The sequence below is a fragment of the Nomascus leucogenys genome, chromosome 14, assembly GCF_006542625.1.
Source record: "Nomascus leucogenys isolate Asia chromosome 14, Asia_NLE_v1, whole genome shotgun sequence".
Lineage (NCBI taxonomy): Eukaryota > Metazoa > Chordata > Mammalia > Primates > Hylobatidae > Nomascus > Nomascus leucogenys.
The window spans coordinates 23,911,650-23,921,303 of NC_044394.1; positions in this window are offsets into that span (position 1 = coordinate 23,911,650).

Here is a 9,654-nt window from a genome sequence, read left to right on the forward strand (position 1 = left end):
TGATGAGAAATATTGATTACATTCTGTTAAAAAATTAGTATGTGTTCATTTCAGTGTTTGCCATCATATATGCTGATATGATTTGTCTGTGTTCCCACCCAAATATCACCTTGAATTGCAATAATCCCTATGTGTCAATGGCAGGGCCAGGTGGAGATAATTGAATCATGGGGTCAGTTTCTCCCATACTGTTCTCATGGTAGTGAATAAGTCTCAAGAGATCTGATGGTTTTATAATGGGAGTTCCCCTGCACAAGCTCTCTCTTGCCTGCCACCATGTAAGACATGTCTTGCTTTCCCTTTGCTTTCCACCATGATTGTGAGGCCTCCCCAGCCATGTGGAACTGTGAGTCAATTAAACCTCTTTTCTTTATAAATTACCCAGTCACAGGTAAGTCTTTATTAGCACTGTGAGAACAGACTAATACATATGTGAATAAATTAATGAAGGAGGATGTGGGAAGGAATGAGCTAACGCTGCTATTTCTGAACTTCATTTTCTACCATCCTTCTTATCTTGGTTTACTTAATGTAATTAAGGCAAAGGTCTAGAAGAGGCAGCTCTTCCTTCTGTCTCATGTGTCATGAACTCTCCAGTGATGATCATGGAAGATGAAGGCCTCATGTTCTCTCACACTGGAACTCTGAGACCACTTGCAGAAGAAAGGATGTCACTAGCTTACAAATTTCTTGTGTTGTTCCTGAACATTCCACATACTTTAGCCCTATCTCTTTCCTTCCAGATGAAGAGGCAAAAATCAGACAGTGCTGGATGAAATAAAAACCGATTTAAATTCTCATTGCTCTCCAAACCACAGAGATGAAACTGGGTCAAACCATTTGGCCTGAAGCTGCTACTTCTGGATAAAAGGTTCAAAGGGCTGCCCTGAGGCCCATGGTTCTCCAAAGTCCTTGCAGCAATGTTTACAGACAGGAAATGGCATGACTGAGACAGATGGAGGACAGAGTGAGTGAGGAGGGATAGCAAAAGGCAAAGATAATTTCTGCAAAAAAATTAATTTTTGCCAATCCTTTTGCCAGTGACTTTTTTTTTTCATGTGTAGGTTTATTACTTTCTTTCCATGCAGCTCAACCACTATTCTAGCTGGGAAGAACTGGAAGATTCCTTTAAACAAAGGAAACCACAGGAGTGGAGCTTGGAGGTGCTTTGAGTTCTCTGACACTCAAAGAAGTGAAATACCAGCACTTGGCTTTGGTTTGAAGATGCTTATGTGTTTTTGTTTTATTTTATTTTATTTTTTGGGTGATGGTAGAAAGAGAGGTTGAATGAAGAAGAGGAAGGCAAGCACCCAGCTTACCCTAAGCCCAGAGAATTAGAAGCCCTAAGCACTGCCAATCCTGTTCAGTTCACCCAAGTGAGAGCCAAATAATAAAATCACATTACACAATGCAGAAGTCAACTCAGAGCAATGAATACAGAACAAAGGTACTTTGGAATATGCCATCCTAATATTCCTGTATGTGCACTTTAGTGTTCTTAAGTGTGTTTTATGTTTAATGAAAGAAACAATGACTTTCAGTGGAGGAAAAAAAATAGATCTTTAAAGATAATCAGGGCCTTAACCACCTACCTTAGGTAGCTGAGAAAAAGCTACTGTACTCTTTATTTTTTAACACTCCAGATATGTAATTTAATGCAGGTCTAATGACAGTCTCAAACATGGGCTTTAATCGAAATTGTTCAAGCTCAGTGCTGTGACAGGAACTCACAAGCCCCCAACAGTGCTGTCCATTTTCTCAGGTTCTTTAATAGAAAAGGAAAGAAGAAAAAAACCTCTTGAACTTATGTTGCTATTGATGTGTAATATACAATAAAAAAACAGTTAAATTTCAATTACCCACAGGTAATTATAATTTTATTGTTTGACTATACTACAGGGATTTTTGTAATTCCCAAGACTAATAATTTTCTATAATTTTACAGGCTGTCAAATAAACTATTAAAGATTATCTTTGAAAAGGCGTCTGCAATTGTAAGGACATATCATACTGTTCATGTACTGTATTAGTAATTAGAGATTCCTGGATAGCGAAAAATCTGCACTGGGAGCTTACTACCAGGGAGAACATTTTCTTACAGCCGCCTCTAATCTCCCACGGAAGCTTTCAAACTTCTCAGGTATTCTCTTCACTGCTGCAGGATGCACGCTCCCATTTTGTTAATATTCTCTTAGCAATCCCAAACAGTTTGTCAAGATAAATCTCTACCTCGTGGTGAGAAGAAGTTAAAATCAGAAAGATGGGTCCCACCTATTGCTAAGGAAAAATCCCAGGACCACCTGCAGAATAGGAGGAGCTGATTTGGAGGGAATGAGTGCTGAGAGATACTGATTAAGGGGTGTGTGTGTGTGTGTGTGTGTGTGTGTGTGTGTGTGTGTCGGAGGGAGGGAGGCATTGGGACCAAGAACAGAAAGGTTTTGGGTCCAAGAGAGTTACATAGTTACTTCTGCCAATAACTGTTATACTCTATGATATCAAATTAGCTCAACGGTAAGGTTCCTTCTGAAACTTTCTGTTTTGCAAGGCAATTTATTTTTGTGATCTCTCTATATACATTGTGGAGTGTGACCTCTGGACCTACAGAGATAAATCCTGCCCTTTTGGATTGGGTGTCAATGATCCTTTCTTAGGAAACAGACAGGTATGACTTCCTTATGGAACTCTTGTTCCTCTGTAAACATACTGAGTTGGTCTCCCTGTTCATAAGCATATTGAACCCTCAGCCTAAATGCCTCCCTTCCTCTCTTTCTGTCAAACTCCGTCTCACTCTTCAAGACCAGAGGAAATGATGCCTCCTTGGAAAAAATACCATAAACTCTTCTATTTCTATTAAATACTTTCTCTTCTGGGTTCACAAAGGATTTTTTTAAATATCTTTATTATTGAGGCAGGGAGCACCATGTCAGGAACACCATATGCTAGGGAGAGCTAGGACCAAAACAATGGTAGTTACTTGATATCAAGGATAAGAAGTTGAGAACTGGAGAACAAAGATGATTTATTAGAAGACAAGGCTTTGGAGGAAAAATGTTACATTATCTGATTAAATTATTGTAAATAGATGTTTGAGGAAGGGATGAAAAGCACCATCAGGTCTTTTGGCCTGTGCCAAGCCCTACATGGGCCTGAGAGTACAGACACTGCATTGTCTTTTAAATCTCAGCTTCTGTCCATGTCTTCCACTAGCCTGTGAATTCCTAATGAGGAAGGATGGTTACATTCATTTTTGTTCCCCTAGCACCTTGTCCAGTAGGTAGTCATCTAATAAATGCTTACTGTCTATAGTCTGAAATGTATAGAACTTGAGCCCTTTTCCTGGCCCTACCATAGTCTGTCTCTACAACCTGTACCAAGATTGAGCCTCAAGTTTCTATATTGTGTTGTATACACCCCATTTCCCACCCTGGAGAGAGAGGAGAAACCATTCTTTACTAGCACCCTAAGACTTCTACTGCTTGGGTACTTATTGCTTGCATTTCTATAACAGGAGAGGGAAATCAGAGCTCTGCAACCAGAAATAAGTGCAAATAAAACAAGGGACAGTAACTAGACAGTTCTTTCTTACTATGGGGCAAATAGTTAACTGGAAACCTTGAAGGAGAGCCTGGTTTGATGAGACAGTAGTTTACTGGTGAGACAATGTGGCCTGTGGGTATGGGAAAGGGATACTGAGGGAGGAAGCGGATCATGGAAGGGAAAACAGATCAGAGATAGGTCTTGGGGTCTAAGGCATATTTTTCATCTGTACATTTTGCCCAGAGTTTGCCTTGGTAAGAGGAACTGATCATAGCTTGATTTTTAGGTTGAAAAAAAAAAGGACAAAGAAAAGTCAAAATAAGAAGTAAGGCAATAGTTGTATTCACCTTATAAGACAACAAAGCTTTAAGAAATTTAAAGATGATTGTATAAAATATTTTTCCAAGGCCACACTGCATAGCAACAAAGTGAAAGCCAAGAATGAAATCTCTTGACTTTTAGCCCAGTGCTCTTTCTGCACTTATCTGTTTCCAGTCTTTGTGGTGATGCTTAAAAAGATACGCTGCAACCCACTGAAGAAACATTTCACAATAAAATAATGTTGCTAAGATTCAAATGAACTAGGTCAAAAATATAAAAAATACTAGTGTTTAAACAAAGACTATATTTTTTACCAATGCATAATCTCAACGTGAATTTCATTTCAACACAATGTAGTCTCCCATTGGCCACTACAAAGGTAGTATTTGTCCTTGCAGTGTAAGGGTTCTGGTAGCTTAAAATTCTAGAAGGTAGAATTATTAAACAAATAGTCCTTATTGCTCCATGTCTTACTTCTTGATAAGTCATTTTGATAACAATTTCGTGCCTTGAGCTGAAGGCAATATCAAGGTCAATTATTTCATTCAAGGACCCTAATTAAGACTACTTTTTTGAGGTCAGGATAATGCATTACTTTATTTTAATAGGAAGAAGATCAAAGCTCTACCTTAAACTTTCCTGATGCAAAGCAATGCTGCTTTAACCTGGGTTATATTAACAAGGGAGAAAAAACTGTTCACTCATTTTGTAGCCCCCCTACTCTACCCCAAAGAGAGTGTTAGGCTCAATGGAAATGAAGTTTATTTAGCCGTAGAGACCGCCCAATTTCTGCTCTGATTGCATGTACTTAATCCTTTTTTTAAAAGCTCTATCAGAAACTTGATTTCTATGGAGTAAGCTTGTGCTAGCAAAACCAGTTTACCCAGAAACGCAAAAATGAGCTGCTTAGCATACTTCTGAGATCCTCATTCCCTTAGTCCCTGTGCTGTTGTTGCTGTTGATATTGGATGGAGACTGTAAATGGAAGGTAGGCCCCCCAAGATGTGCTTCCTGGAGCCCAAATAAATTCCAAGTATTTAAAAATCAAGATATTTCCCATAAAATCTTGATTTTTGGATTCTCACAAAAGGAAACCCAAAGATCTAACATTAACCCACATTCGTGAATGGTAACCACTGGCTGGAGCCCCCTTCAGCCCCCTTCAACCCCCTTCAGGACATGCACTCAGATTTGCCCCTGTTCCTACTGCTCACTGTTGCAAGGGTTACAAACTGGTCATTGTATTTTGCTTGGATTACATATCGTTATTATTATTATTATATTGTAATGCCTTCGGGTAGGATTTAAATTTGGCTGTTCCACAGGCTAAACATGCCCTATTGCTCTATACCTGGCCAGCGTCCCCCATTTATTTTTCCAGCCTGGCATCTGTAGCGTCCCTTCCTGGTGTTCTTGTCCCACGTTTCCTTAGCCCACCTGACCTCTCCTGACCATGAGTAGACAGTTTGCAGCAGCTCACAGCTCTCTACCTCAAAAGCCTACGTCTCTCTGCTTTGCCAGAGGGTTTTTTCCAACACCTTTATGCTTATTTTGCAGCAAAGCATAAAAAAGAAATGCTGGGCATTAATGCCCCTGTCGCAGCTTTCTCCTAGTTGGGGAATGAGCATGGGTGGATACATACCTCGGCCTCCCAGCACCTGCAGAATGATTCTGAGGTGTGTTCCACGTGGTTTCTCAGAGGGTCCCCAGTGTAATGGAGCCCCATTGCCCACAGCAGTAATCAGCTCATTAACACATACTTTATTGGCTTTTCTCCCTTCTCGCACTTTTTACCCTTCTTCACTTGAGCTTCCTGGGATCACCTCCGAAATAAACTATACGCACCAAGTCTTTGACTCAGGTTGCTTTCAGAGGAAAACTAACCTAATATTTACATGTATTCCATGATGAGGCCATCCTAGTAGGTATGCACTGTGAGAATGGTTGATCAGGATTGTGAGGGTCCAGGATCCATGTCACAGAAAGAAAATTGGTAGGAACTGTACAGAAGAGACTTCAAAGAAGTCAGATAAAAATAATCAAATTTGGAGAAAATGTCCTAAAAATAGAGATACAACTAGCAGGTTAGCTCCAGACGGTAAGATTAAAGCTAGTAAATTTGACCCTAGCGGATGTAGGTTCAATATAAGGACACATTTTTAAATCTTTAGAGCACACCCAAATGGAACAGCCTACTTCATACAGAGGTTCACATTTCCTTTCAGGGATTTAAAGTAACTAAATTCCCTTCCTTTACACATGCACATGTAATCCATGTTACTTATACACATTTGTTTAGTATCACAAACACAGGATTACACGTAGGGGAACATTGCTGTTTATCAGGTTGAGTAGCTTTTCAGATGTTTCTTTTGAGGTTGGGGAAGGGGGAAAAAAGGGATAAAGCTGACATTTGGTAATGGGAGAAGTCTTTAGTTTCCCCACCATTATAGGGATATAATTTACCACCCCCATAAAACCTAGGAATGCCTCAAATCAAAATGCATTTTTCTCTTCACACTAAGAATCTCTTAAGTGCACAGGAACGCATAAGATCAGGTGAATTATCTAATATCTGAAAGATATTTATGATGCCCAAGGTGGGAGGGCACAGATTCATATCTCCTCCTTACAGGGACTCAGACACGATAGTGAGCCAGTGGGGAGGAAATAGCTGAAATGTATGGAAGAACAGACCCTCCTTGCCAGAGGTTACTGTGAATTCAAGTGTTTTCCACTTCTGCCCTTCTTCAAAGCTACAAAGAAATGGGGTAGTCAAATTAATGAAGTACTGTAATAGAAATGGAAAGATTAGAGTGTGCCAAAGAGTGGAATACAGTTTTGTTCTTAAGGGGCACGATAGGAAAGAAGCACTTTGATGTAAGAGACGCGCTGGAGGGGCTATTCAGCTTCTGTGTCACCAAAAAAAAAAAAAAAAAAAAAAAAAATTCAAATGGATTAGCATGATTTTGTTATCATTACAGATAGGATAATACATGAGAAAATAGATATTACCAGGCTGTAATTCAATAGAAAATTTCTGATAAACGTAAGCTGCAAGAATCTAGTTTTAGCCAGTGTACATTTTGTCAGAGCCTCCTGTGAATTGAATTACAGCTCTTATAATGGCCAGCAGCCCTCCCACTTATGTTTATGGATTCCAGTCCACCCAACAAAAGTAAAAATTAAATGGAAATTCATTACAAGGGAACATAAAGGCCCTGATGTGACTCGCAAAGTGCTGGTCAATTTTCAGAGAAGGAGCAACTCCAGTTGCTACTTAACTCAGTATCACACAATGACACTTAATGCATGTTCCCAAGAAACTTAGGCCTAACTCCAAATGCCAAGATTTGTAAACCTGAGAATGAACATGGTGCTTTGAGCACAGATACAACAAATTGCAAAGTGCCACTCACATCATTCCTCTAGCACCAAGGGCTCCCTCACAGTAACACAACCTCTAGGACAATTAGGAGATCGGGTGTCAATCATCTCATTCTATCTCCTCAGCATGCCTTGGTGACATCTCCAGCAGAGGGTACTCGCTTCAATCCCCATGCTGCTGTGGGTGGGCCACAACAACAGATGACTTTTTAAATGACATGCTGTTTCCTGTTCTGCTACTTATGTAAGTTGATTTTGCTGGGATTTTCTTTTGATGATACTAATTCCGCCAAAGATAATTAGGGAACAAGGAAGTCTGCTTTTGTATTCGTGCCTTCGGTATGTACAGATTTAGCATTGGAAGGAAAATGAACCTCACTGAATGAGAAAAGGGAGGAAACTCTATTTTAAAAGAGAAATTAATGCAGCTTAAGCTTTGGAATCATGTGCAAAAGAAAACCTTTTTATTATGATCTCTCTGGTGATATGAACATTGCTTCATTTCTTCAGTGTTTCCTGCTCAGATACAGCCAGCCAATGATATGGGGTTGGTGTTTGTGAAAACAAATATATTTTTCAATCATCAACGTCTCTAAGCTGGTGGTAATGATGTTGATGGGTGTCACTCTGAATTATTAATTTTAAAATAGTGTTTCACATGTAACCTATTTCCTGAAGAGAAACCCTAAATACAATAATAATTCAACAGCCCATCCTGCTTTTTGGGTAATATCTTACACAAAACTTTCTGATTGAACTCAAATAAGTCAGTGTTTGTCATAAGACATTCCATGAGCTAAGAAGGACAGATTTTTTTTTTCAGATTTTAGGATAGAAAAAGTGGCTATAAAATATCACCTAAACGCAATGTTTTTGTGGGAAGAAATATCACAACCCATCCCAGCAACATCTCCGTTTTTTATCAATGTATACATCAGATTGAAAATTACTTGAAAATACTCTGCTTATTCTGTATATGTGCGGCGGCCCCACATTTGCACAAGGGATATAATAGTCTATTAATTAATATTTTTAGAATTTAATTTTTTAAATTACCAATTAGAGATTGGAAAATTTGCCTCCTTACCTGATAGAGCCCTTGCCATAAGTATTTTAATATAGCTATTTTACAGTTACACTTAACCTTCAACAGTGAATGTGACTTATAAAATATAAAAGAATTCATAAAGTGTAGGAAGGCAGTTGTTCAATGTTGTACGGTTATAGAATTGGGATAACACAAACAAATTCTGCCCAACAGACCAGATATGATGATGTTTGACAAACTTATTGATATTGCGACTCCTCTAAGTACACACAGATAATGCCAATGAGTTTCAATGAGTATGTGGGTCTGAGAGAGAAGATGAAATTAATATGTAGACAGAGAGACTGGAGAGAAAAGTCAATTATCTTCTTGGCATACTGGCATACTTTGCATATACAAATTAAATATTATGAGTAACTGAGAATTAATTTTATACTGGAATCAATTCTGAATATTGTACTCTCACTTACCTGTTATACTAGTGGGGCATTTTTCATGACAAAAAAATTACTGAAGTTGGCTATTTCTCTAATGTTAGAGTTCCTGAAGAACCAAGTTATATAGAAAGAAGAAGAAAGTAAAGGCTGTGAAGGAAAAAGAGAAGAAAGTAACTGCAACTAAAAAAAATGAAGGCCATATATTTGTTGCTATGATCTGAATGTCTGTGTTCCCTCCTCAAAATATATGTTAAAATCCTAACCCCTGAAGTGAAGGCATTAGAAGGTGGAATCTTTGGACAGTGATTAGGTCATGAGGGCACAACCTTCATGAATGGAATCAGTGCCCTTATAAAAGAGGCCTAAGAAAGATCACCGGTCCCTTTCACCATGTGAAGACATAGCAAGAAGGTGCCATAATGAACAAGAAAGAAGGCCCTCATAAGACATTCAATTGGCTAGCCACCTGATCTTGAACGCCAGGTCTCCAGAACTGAGAGAAATAAATTGATCTTGTTTATTGTACCACTTAGTTTATGGAGTTTTCTTAAAACAAGCCCAAATGGATTAAGATATTGCATATGAAATTTAAAAAGCACTTTTTCTCTCCAAAACCAGCTATTGTTCCTTTTTATATAACATTTTATACTTAAAAACAATGTCATTTTTATCTATAATTGAGTTTGAAACATATAAAATGAAAATTTGTAAACTTATTATTTGACTTAAAAACTAAAACATTAACAATGCCATTGCTTTTCCATGAAGGTCTTCCTCACCTTACTCTCATCTTCCCACTATTCTGAGTTTTATGTTCATTATTCCCTTAATTTAAAAAATTAGTCTTAGTTCACATGTGCATAATACCAAAATACTACATGTTAACTCTTTCTTGTTAAGCTTTATAAAAATGATATAATACTG